We start from the raw sequence: 24,247 nt of genomic DNA, 5'->3' as shown, positions 1-24,247 counted from the left end.
CACCCTGAGAATTTGTCTCCTGAGCTGCGTCTTCCCCAAGTCTGTACCACCTGCGCCGAAGTAGGGACAAAGCCATCCCTTGATTTGCACCTTATTTGAAAATCACTAACAAACTTGTTACTGTAGCGTGCGTCCAGAGATCATGGTCGTTGACAACTATAAGCAAACGGGAACGTTGTGGAGGGTAAGGGTGGGGGGAGGGTGAGTGGTAAAGAAGCATTACTGTTTGCAAGGTTCAAAACAAACAAAAGCCCAGTACTCTTTCTAGTGGACTTTGAGACCTACAAGAGACCATTCACTGCAAAAACCTTCATTCAAAAACGTGTATTTTAGAAGCCAGAGCAGTGATGGCTTAAGAAAATGACAATAATAGAGGGTAGGGGAGATTGTCAATGCAAAGTATTTGCTTTTTCTCCAACTGATAGGCGTTAGCTTCTTACTATATATAGTGATAGATGACTCTAAGTGGCAAACCAACAAACAACCGCTAGTCCAGCAGTCATACAGGTGTTCAAAGATCCATTTCAAGTTTAAAATGCATCAAGCAGTAGACCAAGGCAGCTTTTGAAACTATCCATTTTATAATCAAACTTTGACATAAGTTTAAAAATTGCCATTTCTAATATCACAGTAGGAGCAATACATTTTCTGAAACAGCTTTAAATGACCATATTCTTATAGTCCTTTAAAGAATCATTTTGCAAAATCGTATATGCCAATGTCCAAGCTGGGATCAACTTCATAAGTCACAGCAATCACAATGAGTAAGAGAAAACAAGCGAGGTCAAATAACTTCATGGCAGTAGGATTACTCTTTACCCTTCATATCTTTCATTTCAGAGACTAAATAGAACAATATGTGAAAAATCACCCCATTTCTAGTGTGTTTAAAATATGTATTGGAGGATATTACTGTATATATACCACAATATATAAAAATGACTTGTTATTTTCCTATTTTGTGTCTGAAACTATTTTAAATATATTTTAAAAGAATAACAATGAAGTCCAGGGGGCTTAAATGTGATTGATGACCAATCACAAGTGCAGTTAATCAGTATTCCTGAAGGAAACGAGCTTGAAGACTGGTTTTAGGATGACATATGTTAGCAATGAAGGAAGGGGTCACAAACATGTGATAGAGCAGTACCTGAGGATGAATGTGGAGGTGGGGTTGCCAGAATGGACTTGGGATGAGTGAGAACTACAACCTTTGTAAGGCAATCTGTGCTTTGTATCTGGAGAGGCAGCAATAGTTTGTAGTAAAGTGTTATGTGGCTTTGCCTCTGCCCTCTTCAGCAATCATTCCATCTCTTCCACCCCAATTTTAAAAAATGCACACATACACAAAATAAAAACAAGTTTAAAAACTCAAACATTTGTCTGGTTAAAAAAAATAATAATAATAGGCCTGGCACGGTGGCTCATGCCTGTAATCCCAGCACTTTGAGAGGCTGAGGTGGGCGGATCATGAGGTCAGAAGTTTGAGACCAGACTGGCCAATATGGTGAAACCCCATCTCTACTAAAAATACAAAAATTAGGTGGGCATGGTGGCAGGTGCCTGTAGTCCCAGCTACTTGGGAGGCAGAGGCAGGAGAATCGCTTGAACCTAGGAGGCGGAGGTTGCAGTGAGCCGAGATAGCACCACTGCACTCCAGCCTGGGCAACAGACAAGGCTCCGCCTCAAAATAATAATAATAATAACAAAGTATTATTATTGTAATGGTAAGAGGGAATGTTGCGAAATGGCAACTTTCCTGTGTGATGTGTATGCAGATTTTAAGTATTAAAACATGGGACTTTCAGCTGCTGTGCTGCCTCTCCTTTTCCCCTGGGGCTCCTTACCAGTTACTTATCCTAGTATAGTCCCTTGGTACTGCCAGTGGGGGCAGGGGACAAATGATGGAAGCTATAACATGAGGGGGTAGCTCTGATAACAAATCTCAAGTACCAGGAGGACCCTCAAGTAAACAAAGGCCTGGAAGCAACTGGATATATAGGGCCAGGGGGAAAAAAAAAAGGCAGGATAAAGGAATCATAGCTGGGAGTCCCCTTATCAATAATGTACTCCAGCTTTCTCATTTTACAGATGTAGAAACTAACATCCTGAGACGTGGCAAATTCATAATTACAGAGCTGATCCTGGTAGAGCCAAGACCAAAATAAAGGTGCCAGGTTCAGTTTTCTTTAATATCTCTTGAGAGTACTTCTCAAGTCCAAGAACTTAAGGGAGGTCTGGAAAGAAACAGATTAGGGCCGGGCGCGGTCGCTCATGCCTGTAATACCAGCACTTTGGGAGGCCAAGACGGGCAGATCAACTGAGGTCAGGAGTTCAAGACCAGCCTGGCCAACATGGTGAAACCTTGTCTCTACTAAAAATATCAAAATTAGCTGGGCTTGGTGGCAGGTGGCTGTAATCCCAGCTACTAGGGAGGCTGAGGCAGGAGAATCGCTAGAACCCGGGATGTGGAGGTTGCAGTGAGCTGAGATGGTGCCATTGCACTCCAGTCTGGGGGACAAGAGCGAGAATACATTTAAAAACAAAACAAAAAAACCACAGATTAAATTTTTTTGTTGTTGTTAAAAAAGGAAGAAAGAAAGAGAAGAATGGATGAGGAGAGGGAGGGAAATAACTGTCTAGATGGCACTTAGGAGTGAAGTGGCCACTGGTGATTCCCTATCAAAGAAGCATAATCCCAAAGTGGTAACTGTTGCATTTGAGTTTTGGCCCAGACTCTTCCAGAGAACCACAAATGGCTCTTAATAACTCCTAGAACTACTTGGAGCTATCTGTATATCTAAGAAATGTTTTCATTACTTTATATTTTATGTCTAGATTTTTATTTCATTTATGGCTGGGCAATAGATGGGTAGGCAGTTCTATACTAAAAGTTCACATTCCTTTCCTGCCTAATAAATACATCATTAATTAACTGAATTTTAGTGACATAATGTGGTTGAAAAATGTGGTTATATATTTACATTTCCCTGAAATATTAAATAAGGCAAATTTTTCAGTCAGGCGCGATGGCTCATGCCTGTAATCCCAGCACTTTGGGAGGCTGAGGCAGGAGAATGGCGTGAATCCAGGAGGCGGAACTTGCAGTGAGCCAAGATCACGCCACTGCACTCTAGCCTGGGCGACAGAGCGAGAGACTCTGTCTCAAAAAAAAAAAAAAAAAAAAAAAAAAAAGTGAAGTGAAATTTTCATTATTACAAATTATATATCTAAGAATGCTATTTAATATTTTAACACAGAGAGCCTTTAACATGTAAACTACTCTCCATAATATAAAGGTCTTCCTATAGAGATTAGAGAAAATATTATAATTGAACATAAATGTCCTATAAGGCCCACATATATTTATTTTATGACCATGAATATTATAACTGTAAATCTATGGTTGCCTAAAATCAATGATGGAGGAATGGTAGGGGGAACAGAGAATTGAAGAGAACTTCCAATCACCCTTGACCATGTCTTTCTCTTACTGCACCCCTCTCCCACAATCCAATAATTTTCAAGGACATCCCATGCTAAATGTCTCTTAAATCCCTCCATTTAGCCACCCTGTTCAGATCACTATCATCTCTACTCTCTATCACTCAATGAACTCTTAAGTAGTCTTCCTATAGCTCTTTTCTGCCAAAGCATCTTCCACAGAAGAGCCAGAAGACTCTTTCTAACTATATAAATTTGATCATGCTGTTCTCTGGCTTTAAAAAACCTCATGGGATAATGCCCAAACACTTAATAAGGCCATTTCAGATCCCTTTCACTTCTACAGTGTCCCCACCCCTACTTGAACTCTGTGCTCCAGCCATAATGTACCCCTTTACTCTCTAGTTAGCTAGACAGGTCTTCTTCCAAATGAACACCCTGTCTTTATCCCCTCACCCTTCCCCACCTCTGCTAAGTCTGACCAACCCTTATATATCGTTTCAGGTATCAGCTGATTTCAAAGGTCACCTTCCCAGGCACCTCAAAGCTGCCAAAGAGCCTCCTCTATACACACAGACCATATTCATACAAAATGACTCACATTTATCCTCTCAAATCAAATATCACACTCTTAGATTATCTGATTTACTCATCTGTATCTCCCACTACAGTGTAAGCCCAGTGGATCCACTGCTTGGCTATGCATATCCCTAGCAGAGTGGATGGCAGAAAGCAAGTGTTCAAATAAATGTTTATTGAAAAACTGAATAATTGCACACATTCTAAGAACTGATCCTATGTATTCTTTATTGGGTTTCTTCTTGAAGGGATCTTTACAAAGAATGTGTTAAGACATAATCCCTGCCTTCTTGGGTTATTAATTAAAATCACACCAGGGAGTAGAGATTTATCCACAAGAAACAATTATGGCGCAATATATCAAAATTTATTAATAAAGTGTTAAATGGAACATGATCAAGTGACAAAAACTCCAGTTGAAAGCAGCAGCACTATGGGTGGACAAGAAATTAGTCCTACATGCCTTCTCTGCCAGTTACAAATGAATGGTCATGGCATATCGATGGTAAATAAGAAGGCCAGGAAAAAAAGTGTGTTAGCTGTCAACTCCAGCCTCACCATGGCCAGCATCAGCAGCTTGGATTGTGGTCTGAGAAGAGGCCCTGAAGGGCTGGGTGGTGAGACTTCCCCATCCCATCTCTTTTCAAAGACAGCAAACTCAGCAAAAGAGGGCACATTTGAAAATACTAATAGTGCAGCTATGGGAACTAGATCAGACCTGACAACCTCCCAAGGAGAAGGAGGTATGTCTTTATTTCCATGATGTTAAACAAGGGAATTTAAGCTGCTGACAGGTATTCTCCCTTTCTAGCTTTTTGGATGAGTATTATATGCATATTAAGAAGAATCTGTGAACAGGGAGTTTCAAAGTGCTTTTCACACAAGTCATCAAGGCCGAGGTCTGTTCACTAACTATACTACTGAATTATAAAAGAGGAGGCTTTGATACCAGATCATTTCATTATCATCATTTTAATTTATTAAATTAAGAAAACTGCAGAAAAATCCAAGGAAGAGAAGTAATTACATGTATTCATTTATGCTTTTAAAAAGCAAGTTCTGTCAAGAACTGTTGTTCCTGATTTGAACAACTTACAATGATATTTCACTTCCCAAAAATGTTAGGAGGGTGATGCTTATTACAAGTACTGATGAGGAAGTTAATTAGAACTTCATGATTATAAATTCATAGATCACCATTTCCTTTACAATATTTCCGTAACTATTGATTATTTAATCCTTTTTATAAGTGAAGTCTGAAATTTTAAGTAGAACACTCATTTCTACTAGAAAAGGAAAGACTTTCTGTAATTAGAGCCTGAACTTATAAGCATAAATTGATTTTAAAATAACTATATTCTGGCTTATATCCCCATTTGGGGATTCTCTGCTCCTTCCTTTCAATTTAGTTTAATCAACATTTCTCTGGATCCATTTCCTTCCTTGTCTTCCTCAGACCCAGTGCAATCATCATCAACTTTCTCCCTGTTTTGGTTATATTTTATCTGCAGTTCTTTAGCCTTTTCGCCGTTCATCTGTTTGTCCTGCTCCTCTGTCAGTGTGCTTGTCTGCAAATCAGTACTACTAAAAATATGCTATCCCAGTCAACTGGGTTATTAATGCTGCATTTTGTTTTGCTTTGTTCTTAAAATTACTCCTGTATATGCCTGGACAAATTCTCTCCTATTTCTCATAGCCAAGATTTTGAATTTGATCAGTTCCCTTAAATTCCCTAACCCAGAGATAGCTAAGTATAGTCCCTTCTTCTGGTAGCAACCTCCCTGGAGGAAATTTCCCCTCCCCTACAACATGCAATTGTGCTGTTACTCCAGTAGTCCCATGGCCGTCTTCTCTCTGTGCATCTATCTTTACATGATGTTCTCCTTGTCTGTCTCTCTCTCCTTTTCATTTTTTTTAACATATATTTTTTAAGACAAAGTCTCTGTCTCCCAGGCCAGAATGCAGTGGTACAATCACGCCTCATTGCAGCCTTGACCTCTCAGGCTCAAGTGATCCTCCCACCTCAACCTCCAGAGTAGCTGGGACCAAAGGTACATATCACCATGCTCAGAAAATTTTTGTATTTTTTGTAGTGACAGGATTTCACCGTGTTTCCCAGGCTGGTCTCGAACTTCTGGGCTCAAGCAATCCACCCACCTTGGCCTCCCAAAGTGCTGGGATTACAGGCGTGAGCCACCAGGCCTGGCCTTTTCCTCTTCTTATAAGGACACGAGTCTTATTGAATTAAGAGCCCAAATTGATTATACCTTCCAAGAATATGACTTTACCAAATAAATTGATATTCACAGGCAGCAGAGGCTAAGACTTCACCAGTTCTTTCTGAGAGACTCAATTCAACCCATAGCAGGCATTTAGAATAAATCTGTTTAATGTTTAACATGTAGTACACAACACTTAATGTGGCACATTAAAATAATGAAGTGGCTGGGCATGGTGGCTCATACCTGCAATCCCAGCACTTTGGGAGGCCAAGGTGGGTGGGTCACCTGAGGTCGGGAGTTCGAGACCAGCCTGACCAACATGGAGAAATCCCATCTCTACTAAAAATACAAAAAAAAAAAAAAAAAAAAAAAAAAAAAAATAGCCAAGTGTGGTGGTGCATGCCTATAATCCCAGCTACTCGGGAGGCTGAGGCAGGAGAATTGCTTGGACCTGGGAGGCGGAGGTTGCAGCAAGCTGAGATCGCGCCATTACACTCCAGCCTGGGCAACAAGAGCAAAACTTCATCTCAAAGAATTTTTTAAAATAAAATAAAATAATGAAGTTAATGAACAAAGTACAGAAGTGTACTTATAATATCTGACACAGAACTAATTTGTGCTACATGTAGCCAAATAGAGATTACTTATACATTTATGCATATGTGTATACAAATACATACATATATATCCACACATATGTAGAGTATATTTTAAGGACTGCACAGACTAAGAAATAGACATGTTCCTTCAAATATTAGTCATACTTTTGATTCATCTCTCTTACATTTTCTAAAACACAAATAGCATTAATACTAATTAATAACTATTCATGCCAGTAAATGCATGGCATTATATTTGGAGTGCTACACAAGAAACTATTAGCATTTACAAGCTTTGACCCTTGAAAACACTTACACTGCACATAAGAACACTCTCTATACCAGATATGGAAGCATCTATAATATTCAGAATTAAGATACAGACGAGCAGCACTTAGGAAGTATAACTTATTGTGATTAAAATATGAGTGTTTATAATATTACCCTTTGAAGATGCTATTTCTTCATATAGTATAACACACATGCCGTACAATTTTTCATAGTTTCTACCATGAAGATGAGTCTGAAGTACAACTTACTCAGATCTTTACAAAGAGAAGACATCAAGCTTAATAAAAATCCAAACGCCCCACTAGATGAATTAAACTTACTTCCAGCTAAGAAAAAAATCTTAAGATTAAAGAAAAACTTTAAGGAAGGGTATTAAAACAGAACTCTTGTTTTTATAGAGAGCTGCCTTCCATTTTCTTACCTACCCAAAGTGTGAACACAACAAACAGAATTAGCAGGCATGCGTTATAGAAGTTAAGTTCTACAATTCTTCTAGGGATATTCATAGTTATTTTCCACTTTGATTTATTCAGATTCAATTCTCTATCTCATTCCTGTCAGTACAGTAACCTCTGAGTATACAATATAAAATATTCATCAGGAAAAAAAAGCAAACCAAACTTCCAGCTACTTCTGGTCAAATAATTTGTTTCCTCTAACTGACCAGAATAAGAGTTATCTGTGACTATTAAGGGACACTCCAAATTACTCTGATCTAATTATTTCTCAATGACTTTTACGCATGTTCATCAAATCTGTGAAATGGGGATGTAGTGAAAACAATAGCCTCATGCAATACATCACTTCATGTATCTTCCTGCGCCTTCTTGAACAGTCTGGAAATTATGGTGACACCTCTAATATCCCATTTTCAACTGCCTGAAGGCAAAAAGCAACTCTATATAAAGCTTTCTCAAGCTTCAATTAACCTATTCTGAGTATCAGCTTCATTTCTCTCCCTTGCCTAATAACTAACAATGGAAAGAGCTCTTCCAAGTACACAGTACTTTGCTAAGCATTTTATATCATTATTGTTTCATTTATTATTTACAGCAACCCTGTAAGATAAATGAAATCATTGTCCTCATCTTATAAATGAGGAAACCATGGCACAGAGAGTTTGTGCAACAACCAGTATCACACTGCTCCTGACAATGGAGGCAAGAGCGGAACCTTGTGGTGCAGCTCCTGAACCATTCTAGTGCTGCTCAACCACCTTCCAGACCACTTTGCTCTGCAGCACTGCAACACCTCTGGGGCCTGGTTCCAGATAAGCTCTATAACCTTGTCTCCACTCTTTCCAAGATAAAACCTCTACTTCAACAACTAGACCAGGCTTCTCACTATCCCTCGAACACAGTGTGAATGCCAACCTCTAGCTTCTGCTTACACTGAGCCCTACTAACTGGAATGCTCTCCCTCCTCCTCCTCTTCCTCTTCTTCACCATTCAGTTGCAATTCTACATCTTCCTAAACTGTTCATTCTTCCAGCCTTTCTACCTCATAGGAATCTCTTCCTATGAAGAGAGAAGAACTGCTAGAGACCCACGAACCTGATACCTAAGTTGGTTTTGTGTCAGTACTGACGTTTCGCATTTATGCAGATCAGGTCCAATAGTAAATGACCTGAAGGCAGGGACAGGTATGGCCCCTGCAAAGGTCTGGGAACCTGGCAGGAGCTCAACAAATGCTGGCTGAATTTACAATAACCTCTATAACAATACGGTAAGAGTAACACAGCACACTGTCTTGGAGTAACACTCTAAGAAATCACTTCAAGATTTTCAGACATTAAAGGCACCACCTAACTTTCCAGAATATTCTTTAACTTAACAACTAATTCCCCCAGCTAATCACATCAACTAAGTATGCATTTCTGTGTCTGGATAGAGCCAAGTCAGTATTATACATATGTGCATAAACAGCCAGGGACTGACATTTGAGCAACGTTCAAACACAGCATTGGAAATCTAATGAGGAATTTAAGTTTGCTGTAATCAAAATAATGCTTTCAAAAAGCTGGTAAGATGGGAAATAAAAATAAAATGCACCCATTACCATTCTTTTTTGCTTTGGACCACTTATTTAACAAATACCTCCTGGTACCTAATGCATGGTAAACACTGCTTTAGGCACTGTGAAGGATGCTACTACAGTCCTTCTGGGTTTTTGTGTGACGCAGTTCACCTGTCGGAGAATTTTTTTGTGTCAGAAAACATAAGATATTCTTCTACATTTAAATGAGAGAATAGGTGAACCTTGCTCTCCTACTTACTATCTCCACAATACATACACATTTTTGAGACAATACAAACAGAGTTTTGGGTTAAAACTGGAAACATTTCTGATTTTCAGTGATTATTTTTAAATGTGGTTCACAGGAGAGAGAAAGGGAGAGACCAAACAGCAGAAAGCAGGTGTGGTCTAATTGGCACCAGGTGTCTAGCACTAGAGGCACTGAAACAGCCTTTCTGCTTTCCACCAGGTGTTGGCACCCAGCCATGACAAAGCCCCTGAATACTGTACTAGTGGCCTCCACAGACCACAGGTTCTGCTGGCCCTGTGCTTCTATAGCAACCACTGAACCTCTGTGGGCCGATGATCTCTTACCAAGCTAAGCCAATTATCCAGTTTGACATTAGAGATCTTCAGGTGGCATCCTCTAACAAAGATGACTTAAAAGGTACCTACTTGTGTATCTTACTAGATTTGCAGGTTAGCATTTAGAAGTAATGTTTTCACAGTGTGGCTATGTTAAACAATCTTCTGTAACATATACATAATTGAGAGACAGAGAATAAAATTCATACTAACTCCACATCGTTCAATGAACACAAATGTGTGCTGTGACCAGGAAGCACAAGAGCTGTAGCACTCTCTGGCAGAAAAAGGATCTCAAGCAGCAGGTGGACTGTGTGCAATAAGGGGAAGGGCATCCAAGTCTCCCAGCAGACAGGTGGGGTCCCAGCCCTCTAGGAAGAAGGAAATGTTAAGGGAGAGCAGTGGGGCATATGAAGTTGCAAATCATTTATATGTCAGAAACTGCCCAAGCTTTACAGATGTCTAATGCTCTGATCTGCTATCCATCTAAATGCCAAAAGTGGCAAAAGACACAAATGGTAGAGATTAAAAGGAAGAAATAAACAACAAACAAAAACACCCATTTGGAAATCTCAATTTCCAACATGTCAATCTCATTGAGTTGACATGTGCATATTGGTTCCACATTCATTCATTCCCCAAGGCCCACTGGTAGCTACTAAACTAGAAGACTCTACTCCTATCAGCAGATATCCTCCAATTCCTTTTTCTCTTTAATCTAATTTTTCATAAAGACAAAGCCTCACTATGCTGTCCAGGCTGATCTCAAACTCCTGGTCTCAAATGATCCTCCTGTCTTAGCCTCCCAAAAGTTCTGGGATTACAGGTATGTGCCACTGTGCCCAGACCCATCCTCCGACTTCTGACAGATGTCTAAAGAGGAAGTCCCTCACTTGTAAAGTTCTCTTCTTCTACAAGGAAGATCCCATCAATTAACATAATTAACAGACTAAGGGAAAATATTAGTTAGATGACAGATGAGTAAATGAAATTATGTCAGAAAAAACGATTAATGATAAAATGTAAATAGATTAAACGAAGTTACTAAGCAACACAAAATACTATGTATATTGGTAATTCTGAATAAATGAATTGAACGTAACAGTAACAAACTACAAATGGCCAGAATGCCAATGACTTCTAAAGGGGAAAAAAGTATTTGACTAAAAGCCACTGAAACCTGCCAATGGCAGAAAGCTCACACTCCTGTAGAGCAAGAAAAATGAGAATTTACTTTTTGATTAGGAGAGCTCAAACTGCCTAACTTCCCTTGGTACCAATAAAGTTTGGTTTAACTAACAGAGAAAATCAGTAGAGACACATCCAACACTGAAGGTGACACTATTTCCCATGGTCCCAGAAACCAGGAACTGAAGCCAGCTCCCTGAAAGGTCAGGATTTCAAGAGAAATGCAAAATAAGCATGAGTGTGAGGCCAGCATTTCTCATTATCATGATTTCTGGGACTCAAGCAGGTGGGGTGCATGTCTTCTCTCCCCTATGCCTACCAGAGTTCATACATTTTCCAAGAGATCATTCTCTTCTATGATAATGAGGTGAATTTTTCATACTAATACAGGGAAAGCAATGTGTTTTGGCTCTTCCCGATGAGCCCATAGATACCTGCAGCTTTGCTACTTCAGCCAGGGTTCACAGATCAGCATCGGAATCACCAGGAAGCTTGTTAGGAATGCAGAATCTGGGCCCTCAGGTGATTCATACACAATTAAAATTGAAGCGGCACTGTGAATGGACTAAAAATATTTCTTACTCCTAGGATTAGGTATTTATGTCCCCAGATGCCAAGGATCAGTGCAGTTAGGCCAACTCTAGGACAATCTGAGCATCAAAATGAGCAAGAGGAATGGATCACACACACTGAATTTAAAGAAAATAATCCATGAGTCCATATTTACAACAAGCAAGCAAATAACCAAATGGGAGAAAAAGAAGACTCCTTCTTTTCAAGAGAATGTCAACTTATGTAAGGAATGAAAGAATTATAAAATCACTATTTTATAACCATGTTATTAATTGATTCAGGCAAGAATCTCCAGGGATCCTAAAACTATTAAGAAAAAAGTGTTGGGGAGCAGGATATTTACATAGTAGTACAGTGTCTCTCCATAGAGAGAGTCTAATTTCATGTAATTAAAACTGATACTATAAATTTATGAATTACAAAGGGGAAAAGTTACCTTTACAATGGAGAAATCCATTGGATGCTACCTAAACAGTGATTGCATTTAACAGCACTAATAATGGGATAATCCGACATTATGTACCTGCTGAGATGACGCTCTTAGGAGGATACATTATCACCTATGTAGTATTTCTGCCCAAAATGTCTATCCTGACTATAATCATTTGGAAACATAAAATAAGTCCACACTGAGGGTCATTTTACAAAACAAATGGCCTACACTTTTCAAAAATATTAATGTCATGAAAGACAAAGAAAAATTGAGAAAGATTAAAGAAACTTGATAACTAAATATAATGTGTGATTTTAGACTGTTGCCTAAATTGGGACTTCATTATTGTTATGGTTATAAAGGATATCATTGGGACAGGTCTGCACATTAGATACTATTATCATATTTCCTGAATATGGTAACTGTATCTCCTTTCTTAGGTGATACAAACTGAAGTATTTAGAGGTAAAGGGTCATATCTGCAACTACTCTTAAATGGTTCATTAAAAATTGTAGTAACATGTATATAGAGAGATAAAGCAAATGTGGCAAAATGCTAAACAGTGAATCTAAGTGAGAGATATATGGATGTTCATTGAAATATTTTGGCAACTTTTCTGTAGATTTTGAATTTCTCAAGAAGCTGAAAGTAGAAAAAAAAGTGAAAGATCAAAAGCAATGAAATGACAAATGGCTCATCTCACAACTCTCTAGTAGAAGAATACTACCACCAGCTGCACATCCCTCACCAAAGTGGTCTTAAACTTAAATACAAGCAAATGACAGGCTGAAAAATTCCTCTTTAAAAGGTTTTTAGGAAAAGGGTCTTTCTATGCTAAAAGCTCCTTCTTAGAAAATGTGCCTCCTAATTCCTTCTACAGTGGGCCAGGCTATGTTCTCAGCACAGGAAATACAGCAGTGAACCAGACAAAGCTCCTGCTCTCACAGACCCTGCATACTAGTAGAAGGAAATAGGCAATAAACAAATAAATAAGGTCATGTAGTGATCAGTGCTGTAAAGGAAAATAAAACCAAGACTCTGGAGCAGTGCTATTTAAAACAGGGAGGTGAGAGAAGGACTTAGTTAGGTGACATTTAGCACAGACCTGAATGAGGTAAGGGACTAAACTGTGCAGGTAACTGGGGAAAGAGCATACCAGGCAGAGAATACAGAATGTAAGGCAAAGGCATGGAGGCAGGATCATGCTCAGGCGCAGTGAGGATCACGCTCAGGCACAACGGAGAGAGCACAGGAAAGGAGGTCAGAGACCATGCAGTCCCCCACAGGCTGTTACTGAGACTTCACCCTTTACTCTAAGTTGATTGCTGTCTCCTACCATTTCTACCTACCCAGTGTTCTTGTTCCAGACTGGCAACGATGTAGTTGCATAATGAAGGGACCACTGTGGGGAAATGCAGCCAAGTGTACTCTCCTAAGTGCGTTGAGGCTTCATGCAGGCTTTCCTTGTCTGCTAGTTCCATCCCAGGTGATAGCTTCCTCATACTCTGCCTAATTCCTTTCTCCCTCCCACTCTCTTTTATTTCTCATTCAAAGGCATCAAAAATTGTCTCTTTGGTTTGAGAGATTTAAAAAAAATGTGGTTTATCATTGCTGACATGTTGAAGAGTCTTATTTATAACACCTAGTGCTTGTTTTCACAGAAGTCACTATCCTTTTCAAATGTTACTTTTGTACCTACCTTTCCATTCTCCTTTAATCAAACCTGCTTCTTCTCCGAGTTCTGCTGTTCAGCTCCTTGACGGCAGGGGCTACCCTGTTTACTCTTTCATTCCTAGTGACAAGCACAGACTTTGGCACATAGTAGTTCTCTGATAAATATTTGTGGCACTATTTTATAGATAAAAGATTAAAAAGCCAATGTCTTGTTAGGCTGTTGCTTAAATTTGCCAAAATGTTGGTATACCATCTCTTTTAGTTTTTTTTTTTTTTTGAGACAGAGTCTCAGTCTGTCATCCAGGCTGAAGTACAGTGGTGTGATCTCAGCTCACTGAAACCTCTGCCTCCCGGGTTCAAGCAGTTCTCCCACCTCAGCCTCCCAAGTAGCTGGGATTATAGGTGCCTGCCACCACACCTGGCTAATCTTTGTATTTTTAGTAGAGATGGGGTTTTGCCATGTTGGCCAGGCTTGTCTCGAACTCCTGACTGCAAGTGATCCACCTGCCTCAGCCTTCCAAAATGCTGGGATTACAGGCTGAGCCACCGTGCCCTGCCTCAGTTTTATTAACTGTAAATACACTGTTGATGATTCTGATGTGGTCCAATGCAGGGCAAAGAATTTGGCATAAAGTAGAAACTCTCTAGGTGTTTGATGGATAGATGAATAGTTAGATGGACAAACACAGATTAAATAGGACTTGTGTGGGCTGGCCGGAGAAACTCATCATTTATAATGTTCACAACATTGTTTCTTCAGGAAAAATGTACTTTGAGCTTGGCACAAACAGTTTATGAATGAACACTGGAATATAGCTTTGTCACTTAAAATACTAATATCTAGGTCTGTGGGTGTGTTTTTATTCACAGATTATCTGTGAAGGATTTAGAGTGCCAGGTCTGACCTGGGGAAGGGTGGCAGATAATTTGCTCCATGTTAGCTGAGCTATGTGTGTGTGTGTGTGTGTGTGTGTGTGTGTGTCTGTGTGTATTTAAAATGTCTAGTCATTTAGAAACCCAGAAGAAAGAAAACTCACTCCATAGTAGCCTTTCAAAATGTTTGGGAACAATTGTGCTCAAGGTTGGATGACAGGGAAAAATCAAAGAAATGAAGATTTTGCCCAACTTAGTGACTCTAGTGAGAGAGATAAATATATTTTATGCATTTAAAATAATTGTATTTACATATCTAATCTCAGTGGACCATAAGAATTAGGATCCTAAACTATATTACATATAACTTAGTTTACTCATAAAATTTTAGAAAATTGTTTATGTAGATAAAAATTATAAGTTTACTAGATAGTTTATCAATATATTTCAATTTAAATATAGCTATGTATTCCAAACTTTAAGAAACATTATTTCTGGTATTTTATGAGAAAGAAGTTCAAACTTGAACATGAAGGAAATCTTTCACCATTGTGCCCAGATAAAGGCATTTATTACATTTCTTGATCTTGGTGACCTACACAGAATCAAAACAATACCCAAAGTACTCATTTTCACAAAAGACAGTGAGGCAGTGAATGGAGGAAGGAATCTGAAGAAGAGAGAAAAAAGGGCAGGACACGGCAATAATGAGTTGGCAGTGGGGAACTTTTGCTATGTACAACTATTTTTATCCTCGGAGCTCTCCTTCTTCGCATTTTCTGGGTTCTCATGTTTATCATCTTCCAAGACTTGAGAACCAAACATTTGTCTGGAAAGGAATGGCTCTACCATTTCATATCCACTTATTCTGTGTTTTAGTAACTTCCAAACAGGTTGTTTGTAAAAATGTGCCTGGAACACAACAGTAAATAAAATAGACCTGGTCCGGTCATCATAGAGTCTGCATTCTAGAAGAATTAAATTAATACCCACGAAGTAAGTATTAGTTAAAAGTATACAAGACAGTTACTTGAGGGCAAACATCTAACAAAAGGAGGAAAGACCAAGGTAAGGTTTTTAAAAATGAAAACCTTAATTCAGATTAAGGTTTAATTAAAACCTAATCCAATAAATTCAATTTATTATCCAATGCTGGAATCCTATCTAAGACATCCCTAACAGCCCACTTCCCTATCGCAAAGCTTGTCAGAATATTTTATGAGGAGTAAAGAGTAGACATAAACTTACGCAAATTAAACATTATATTCATAATTCTAAAAGTTTCATCTTTATAAAAGCAAATAACTATTCAACAACATGTTCTCTAAATTTTATCACTACCTTATCTGTAGTTCTGGTTACAGGAATTAGAACATTTTTATGATTTTGTGGTGTCATGCTTCACAAACAATAAACAGCAAATAGTTGTACACTTATGAAAACTGCATAAAAGTGTTAAATTAGCTTACACTGACATAACGCTCATTTCAGAAATGTGGGCCTGACTGAAATTATTAGGTTCACGAAAATTCAACAGCCTAAAACAATCAGGTTTAAAACTTTTAAATATATATAATTGTTTTTGTTGCTGAGAGATTTCCTAATTAAAAGAATAAAAGATCTATAAAATTTATTTCAATTTCAAAATTACAATGGAAATCAAAAATGTTAGAGAAAGGAGAAAACTACAGGAAAGAAAATTTCCATGAATATAGGTAATTGGTTTGTCAGGATGTAGCTTTCAAGAAATTAAAAACATGACTCTTGAACAAATATATATTAAGCAAATATCAAAAATTTACTTTAACTCAGCAGGATGGTACATCTGGTTCAGTGTAACACAGGAAAGACTGAAGTGTATACAGTCAACAAAATATAGAATACTGAAATAAGATTGCTAATTTAGATATAAAAGTAGTTACTATCCTATAGGGCAATAAAACTAAAACCTTTGGGGTTATCTTCTTTATCAAGCAGAAATCATTTGCAGGTGATCAATCTACAAATTAACATCTAACTTCATAGAATCTGGATCCTAATAAAAAGTAAATTAAACAAAGGAACATTTTCCTAGAGAATTACGTGATCCTTGACTGGTGTCTTAAGTGCTCCAAGAAAACACTAAAAAGACATGCAATCATCCTTGTGCCTTATTCCCAAATGTTGGATAATTTTTCTAAACATTTTAATATGCAACAAAACCTTGGCTACACAAAGCCCTCATGAATGGGTTAGTCTTGACAGTGGCATGCTTTAGAGACCTAAATTAGCCCTTAAAATCCTTAGTACCAAAGCGTTTGCTGGTAGATTGTGGCTGAACACTTCCCCTGCCCCTACCTCCATCAAGGCTGCAAAATCACCATTTTTGTTTGTTTGCTTTCTTGCCTTTTAAAATCATGTTTGGCCTATATTCTGCATCAGAAAATTTGCCACTTACCCTCTATTGTTTTGAGTCATTTTCACCAACACATTTCTTTACTGTTTTTCCTCCTTTGAAAATATCCCCTCATCTGAACATTAATCATGTCAACCTTTTAAGCAAAGAAGGATCTAACTCCTTCAACATAAATACATCTAAAAGTTGAGTCATAGTGATAATAAGCATTGTATTATATAGCATAAATGGCCAATCTCTTCGCCCAACTACCCCTTGCCCCAACATTAAGAAGCACGTTGAAAATAACTTACTATTTAAGATCAATAATTAGTTAATAACCTCTATTTACTGAAACCAATTGGGTACAAGAAGGAAGTTTTCAAGGCTTCTAAGGAGTCAAATATAGTAAAAACTTCTGGCTGTATATTATAGTATCCCTCATTTAGACTCTTAATAATTAACAGTAATGATTACTATGCAATGACTACTCACTATGTGCCAAATACTGTGCTAAGAGCTTACAAATTTATCCTATTAAATCCTCACAACAATCCTGTTAACTACTTTCTATTATTTGCCTCATTTTTCAGAAGAATAAACTGAATCACAGGGAATTAAATTAACTCTCTCAAGGTCACAACGGTGGGTTTTACTGAAATCATTAGGGTCACAAAAATGAATCAGCTTAAAACAATCAGATCACAATGGTGGTAGATTCAAATCCAGATTATTTTGCTTCAGAGTCTATAGGCTTAACCACTGCACTACATCAAAAAAGACAGAAGAACTATAAAAACAGATACATTGACCATCATCATCATAACACTTATATAGCTTATTTTATATGAAGGCATAGTTCTAAGCAATAATAAAAACTTATTTATTTCTCACAATAATCCTACGGGGTGAGTACAATTATTCTTCTTAATTTGGGAAAGAAGAAATTGAGGCAAAGAGTGGTTACTCCAGGTCACAATGCTAACAAAATGCAAGGCTTGGATATAATCCTGGACAGTGTAGCTCCCAAGTCCAGGACCCTCCCTTGATGCCATCCTGCTTCTTTTAACAATTTCAAAAGCACAGTACCAGTAAACAGTCCTAACTCTTCAGAACCTCTGAGGTTGGAGATCACCACATTAAAGCACAGAACCTTCACTAAATGTTCATTACTATAATCAAAAGTTATCAAGAACAGATTAAAAGGTTTTCATTCAGCCTTGTTAAGAAGGCAAAAAAGTAACACACTTACGCAAAATTTCATCCAAGATGGGTTTCTTAAAAAAAAAAAAAAAAAAAAAAAAAAACCCACAAGGTTTTCTGGAAAATGAACTCAAAACATAACAAATGAGGTTACAGTAGTGTTAAAAAATCCTTCTGCAGACAATGTTTTTGTTCTTGCTGCCTTGGGGTTTCTCAGAATTCCCTCAGGGGCTATGGGTGGAGGGAGGAGGGGAGAAGATAGTTCTCCACTCCACCTTCAAACACATAGCTCTATTGATGTATTTTTTTACATACTGGGCTTCCCGGTAAGCTTTCACTTTGATGGGACCTAGGCTCCTGTTTATGATTTGAATGTGTTCCCCAAATTTCATGTGCTGAAAACTTAATCTTCAAATTCATTTGTTAATGGCATTTAGAGATGGGGCTTTGGGAGGTAATTAAGATTAGTAATCTCACTGGGGGGAACCATGATAGGACTGGTGGCTTTATACAAAGAGAGACCTGAGCTGACACACTCAGCCCCTCACCATGAGATGCCCGGCTCAGAACGTTGCAGAGGGTCTCCACCAGCAAGAAGGCCCTCACCAGATATTTCGACCTTGGATATCCCAGCCTCCAGATATGTAAGCAATACATTTCTTTCCTTTATAAATTACCCAGTCTCAGGTATTCTGCTGTAGCAACAGAAAACTAAGACAGCTCCCATGAATATGTGGTCTAAGTGGGCGGCTCTTCTCACTTTTATAAAACTTTCCCCATCACCTCCCTGGTGTCTCAGGAGTTCCACTTCACACTATTTTTCCATTTACTTCTTGAATCTTGTGCTTGCCCAAGCTCTGACCATTCTCCCACCTGACCCTCCCTTTCCACTTCCCTCTGTCAACAATAATCACGAACACAGCTAATGTTATCAACCTCCTACACAGCAAGCTCTAGGTTAATATTTTTACATCAATTACTTCACTGAATGCTCTCAACACCCTTATGAATTGGGTTCTATAATTGGACCCATTGTATACAGGAAGAAACAAAAGCTTAATTTGCCACTGTCCGATGACCACTAAGTGATGAATATAGGATAAACCAGACGGACCACTAGAAAGGCCGCCACTCTTCACCAGTATACAATCCTGCCTCTCGGTCTCTGTCAATTATGTTCAAATTTCCCACTAAGACTGTGTTCAAGACTCAATAGCTTAAAAACAAAACAACAAATCAAAAAGCACCTTCCCTTCCGGAACAATCCCTTATAGCAGCACCTCAACAACGACAAATGCAAAGCACAGCTTTCAATGCAATCTCATCCATACCTGTTGATATTAATGCTAACAAAATCTCTTCTTCTTTCAAACATATATGTGCACTTCCCAGAAAGGGGCTACATCCCCTGTTCTTTCTATACCCTCACTCTCTCTTAACTAGATTACTTGAACAATTTTGGGCACTGAGTAGGAAGACATTAACAATCAGCATAAAGAACCTTGGTCAGTAGTCAGGATACCAGAGTTCTGGTTCAGTTTCAGGCAATCCCCTATAGCAGACACTGTCACTGTCTCCTCCTCCCGCCTATCTCCTCCACGCTCATCTCTACATGCTGAAGGCAGCATTCTTGAACACCTGTGGCTTTTATTCTGACTCTGGGAGCAGGTTGGGCCCTCTCCCAGGGTAAGGCAAAAATGCAGGGAACTTATCATCTCCAGGAAACAGCCCTCAGTCAAGGAGGATGGACAGTTGATGGGAAAGTAACCAAATTTCTCTGTCCTTTGGGTAGGATAGTCTGAAGCGTGTAGACTAGTTCCCAGAGTTACTTAAAGGGATTGAGCTCCAGTTGCCCAGAGCAGCAATTCTCTTGAAACTATACCCTTTATTGCCTTCTTTTTCCTCCCTGTCCCACTTCTCTACTTCCCTGCTGATATTTCTTGGAAGAACCTCTCATATAAACCACTTACTCTCAAATTCTTGTCTTGAGGTCTGTTTCTGGGGAAACTACACTAAAATTTATTCTCCCTTATTTATTCCACTTCCCTATCTGTCAAACAATAGAGTTGCATAAAGGATTTTTATGGCTTCTTTGGACTCTAACATCCTAGGATTTCAATGAACTCAATCAAATTTCAGTATTAAACTAAAACTGGCCTTGGTTACTTCTTAACTAAAATACTGCATCATATCTTGGTGCTGTTGCTGAATTTCACATACATTAATGTGGAAGATGCTGGGAAGCAGAGATCAGATCCCCCTTCAGAGAAGCCTTTGGGCTGCACTTGACGGGGATATTGTTGGCCTCTTGCAGAGATGGCCTCAGCTGCAAAGATCCTCTTTGCCCAAGGTCACTTTCCCAAGGATGCAAGGACTGAGGGATGCTGGAGTATAAAGGCCTGGCCATCTTGGCCCAAGTCAAGACAACTCTGAGGAGTCATTCTAGTTCCAGAGCTCCCTGGCATGCTGGCTCTACAGCTCAACTCCTCTTCTGCCCCCCTTGCTTCCTTCCCACCCTTCAAAGAGCATTCCCTAATAAACACGCTGGATACAAAACTATACCTGAGAGTCAGCTTCCCAGGGAACCCAACCTGTGTCAAGTACATTTTCAATCTTGTTTATTATGTCATAAAATTCACAGACTCTGGAACTTTGCTTGTGGAAGCACAAATGATCCTTTGAATGCTGTAAGACCCAGAAAGTGGTAGAGACACAGAAGAAAAAACTAGGCTTTTAATGAAATGGGAGAGGCAGATAGAAACCAGCATGTATGTGATGCAGTTTCAGTTTCTGAAGAAAAACAACAAATACGTAAAAGGTCAGCATGGCCAGTGAAACTGAAAGCTAAGAACTCAGATGAGGCAATCACAGAGGGTGATGAAAGAGAGAAACATCTAAGACAGGAGGAGAACAAGAATGGCCTGGTGAGAAAAGGAAGAAGACTAATACCAAACACACGCAGCCAAAGATCCTGGGGTAGAAATAACCCATCTGAAGGCGGGCTCTTTATTGCACAAAACTACATCCAATCCCTAAGAGGTACTGCCCCGTGGTATGACAAGGCCAAAATGTCATCCTGGGAATTGCCGCTAATTAAACTCAGGATTGAATCAACGCTACTGAAGAGGCCAGGGAGATTCCCATGGTGCTGCCACTAATCAGGGCCTTTACAGAAAATTCCCAACAAGATGGGAGGACAGAGACAAGCTTGAACTCTGCATCTGCCTTCTAGAGAGAAAGCCAGTGATGCTGCATTGCCAATGGTTATGCTGAAATGGTGGTTCCGGGTGACCTCCAGGAGAGTAGGGGTACTAGGGTTAGGTAAGGAGGGTGACTGAAATTTAAAACAAGGTGTCAGCAAAGGCATTACTGAGAAGATGACATCTGGGTAAAGACCACAAAACAGGTAAGGAAGTTGGTCTTATAGTTATCAAAAGGATGAGTGACTACACAGAGAGAAAGAAAAGTGACCTAAGCAGGAACGATGCCGATGTACAAGGTTCCCCCAGCAAGGAGGCCAGTGTGATTGAGAATGAGCAGATGGGACTGAGGTCAGGGAGATAGGATGGGTCATGCAGGTTCTTCTGGGCCACTGCAAGGACTGTGGGTTCAATTGAGAGAAGATGGAAATCCAAGGAAACATAATTATGTAAAATGACATGATCTGACACTTCTATTCCCCTTCTCTGGGTTTACTTTTCTCTATAGTATTTCTCATTGTCTGAAAAAGTAAAAATGTTATATATTTATCTCTACCCATTAGAATGCAAGCTCTGTGAGGGCAGGTATTTTTTGTCTGTTTTGTTCACTGATGTAGATTCATTTCCCCAATGTCTGGCACTTAGTAGATAATCAGTATTTATTGAATGAATGAAACATCTTGAGAACCAGGAGAACTCTTTCCTAAATGGCAAAATGAATGCAGACAAAGAAAATCTTGCTTCTATTTCCTCGGCAGGTCTGTTTTAAAATAAGTGTTATGAGGCTGAAACAAAAAATATTTACTATCTCTTTTAGGTACTTGGGAGGGGCCCTAAAACTAAATATGTTTCTAATTTCTAATAATTGGATGCCACGTTTCAGGGGGAAACCACAGAAGCATGAACAGTTTGAGAGATGTTACATTTATGGGATTCATTCATTAAACACATATTAAGTAACAGAATCTAAGAGATCCTCAATACTGAGATTTAAAATGCACCAGATTCCAGAGCTACTGCCTTTCTGGATGGGGCAGGCAGGTCATTCTCAAGGCAGGAAGAAAGATGTGGTGGTGGGGAGGGGAGCATTTACTAAGTACACTTGTTCCCTCCCTATCAGGATGACGACTCTCCTTTGAAAACCACTGAACCAGGTGATTCTCAGAGTACCCCAGCTGCAAAAAGTTTGGGATTCACTGGTAAAAGAAAATGTGTCATTTTTTTCATATAAAAGTTTCCAACATACCCATAGTTTAGGATCCAGAAAGTTTTTTGTAACCGGTTTAGATGTCTTTTCATGATACTTATGTTTCCAGATCAATCTGGACTCAATACATGACAAAAATGACTTCTGTTCACAATGGAAAAGGATGCAGGTAAAATATAATTGAAATTTAATACAACAAAATGAAAATGTATTGAAAATAGGAAGGAAAAAGGGGGATATGGTGGGAGAGGACGATGTCCAGTACCTGTTGACAGAGGAGTCAGTAAAGAAACCCATTTTCCCTCTGGAAGCAAGGCTCCCACGCACTCTCTACCACCATTAGCCCTTTCCCCAGTAAGTTCAAAAGTTCTTTGTGAGCTCACACCAGTCATTTAACTTCGGTGAGTCCCTATTGCTTCACTGTACAAAAGGGCTACCTTACAAATCCCACTCATCGGGGGTTAGATAATATGATACACGGAGAACACTTAGCACAATGCCTGGACCACAGGAAGCCCTCACCCTCAATAAACGTCAGCAGTGGTGATAACACTGCCCGTGGAGATTTTATTTTCCAAAGATATATGTCTGTACAGTCATCCTCAGAAAATAATACATCATGGAGCAGTCACACAGAGAGAGGGATGTGCCCGAGGAGCCCAGGAGTCTCAGACTAGACCCAGCACATGAGAGTCAGCTTGCGAGCCTCCAGATGATTCCCCTAGACTTCCAGCCTCCCCTGCTGATGCCAAGTGGAATGGAGACAGGCTACGCTGCTGACCAGATTCCAAATTCCTGACTCACAGAAACTGTGAGAGATAAACGATTACTGTTGTTTGAAATCGTTAAGTTTTGGAGTAGTTTGTCACTCAGCTTTAGACAACCAGGACATGCCATTAACTGGCTCGCTTGTTCACATCTAATATAAAAACCACATCATGTTAATTTTTTTGTTGTTTAAAAAGAGATTTGAATGGTTCCACATCATGCACAGGATAAAAAGAACCTGGAGGCTCCTTGACAGACTGTGAGACTCAAGGCGGGGATTATATCTTGTCCACCAGTGAATTCCCAGTACCTCAGCAGTTCCTCATCTAGTAAGTGACTTCACTGGCTGGGATGAAACCAGATGACAGGGAAAGAGCAAACAAAGAAGATGAACTATGAAAACCAGGTATTCAACAAGTATAGACAAGGCTCCTTCCATGCAGTGCTGGGGATACTATTGTCCAGCTGCCCTCATGGAGTCTGTGAGGGGAACCAACAATAAATACATAAATAGCATTTGTCACCCTCTGAAATTCTGAAAAAACACATCCGAGTAATGGAAAGGAGCTGGGTGAGTATGTGTCAGAGGTGGGGGACAGGGTGGGATATTTCGTTAAGGTAGTAAGGAAACTCTCTGAAGATACAACATTTCTGCTGAAACCTGCATGACTGTGAAGCCATGGAAAGAGCTGGGAGAATAAAGGAACAAGAATGGCTTAGCAAGTGCAAAAACCCTAGGGTGAGAAGGGACATAAAACTCTGCTTTGTGCTTCCATGATGCTGTGGGGCTTGGGTGGTTCAGTGTGCATGCACAGATTTCTTGCTTAGAAAGTCTAATATATAAACGTTTGAACTTTGTAAACTGAAATTAGGGTCTGATTATGGTTTATTGGCCAACATTTTAACAGATACTTTTGTAATTAGTACATTTCTGCATTGGACATCTTTGCCCCACATCACTCCTCTTGGCACTGACATTCCAGCCCTTGCTGACAGAATCTCACTTCAACTGCACCG

At 39.3% G+C, this 24,247-nt stretch overlaps 1 protein-coding gene across 6 annotated transcripts in view; it reads right to left on the bottom strand.

Moving 5' to 3' along the window:
- PCGF5 (polycomb group ring finger 5) overlaps positions 1 to 24,247 on the bottom strand; it is a 132,302-nt gene that overhangs the window by 74,652 nt on the left and 33,403 nt on the right. Inside the window, exon 1 of one of the 6 annotated variants that reach the window (XM_050804883.1) lies at positions 4 to 3,075. The exons of 4 other annotated variants lie outside the window; for them this stretch is intronic. The gene's annotated coding sequence lies outside the window, so the exon portion shown is untranslated. Of the gene's footprint in view, positions 1 to 3; positions 3,076 to 24,247 lie in introns of those variants that run through there. One more of the 6 variants, XM_050804887.1, reaches the window with a different exon arrangement.

Source organism: Macaca thibetana, chromosome 9 (assembly GCF_024542745.1).
Source record: "Macaca thibetana thibetana isolate TM-01 chromosome 9, ASM2454274v1, whole genome shotgun sequence".
Lineage (NCBI taxonomy): Eukaryota > Metazoa > Chordata > Mammalia > Primates > Cercopithecidae > Macaca > Macaca thibetana.
This window is presented reverse-complemented; position numbering and strand designations above follow the sequence as displayed.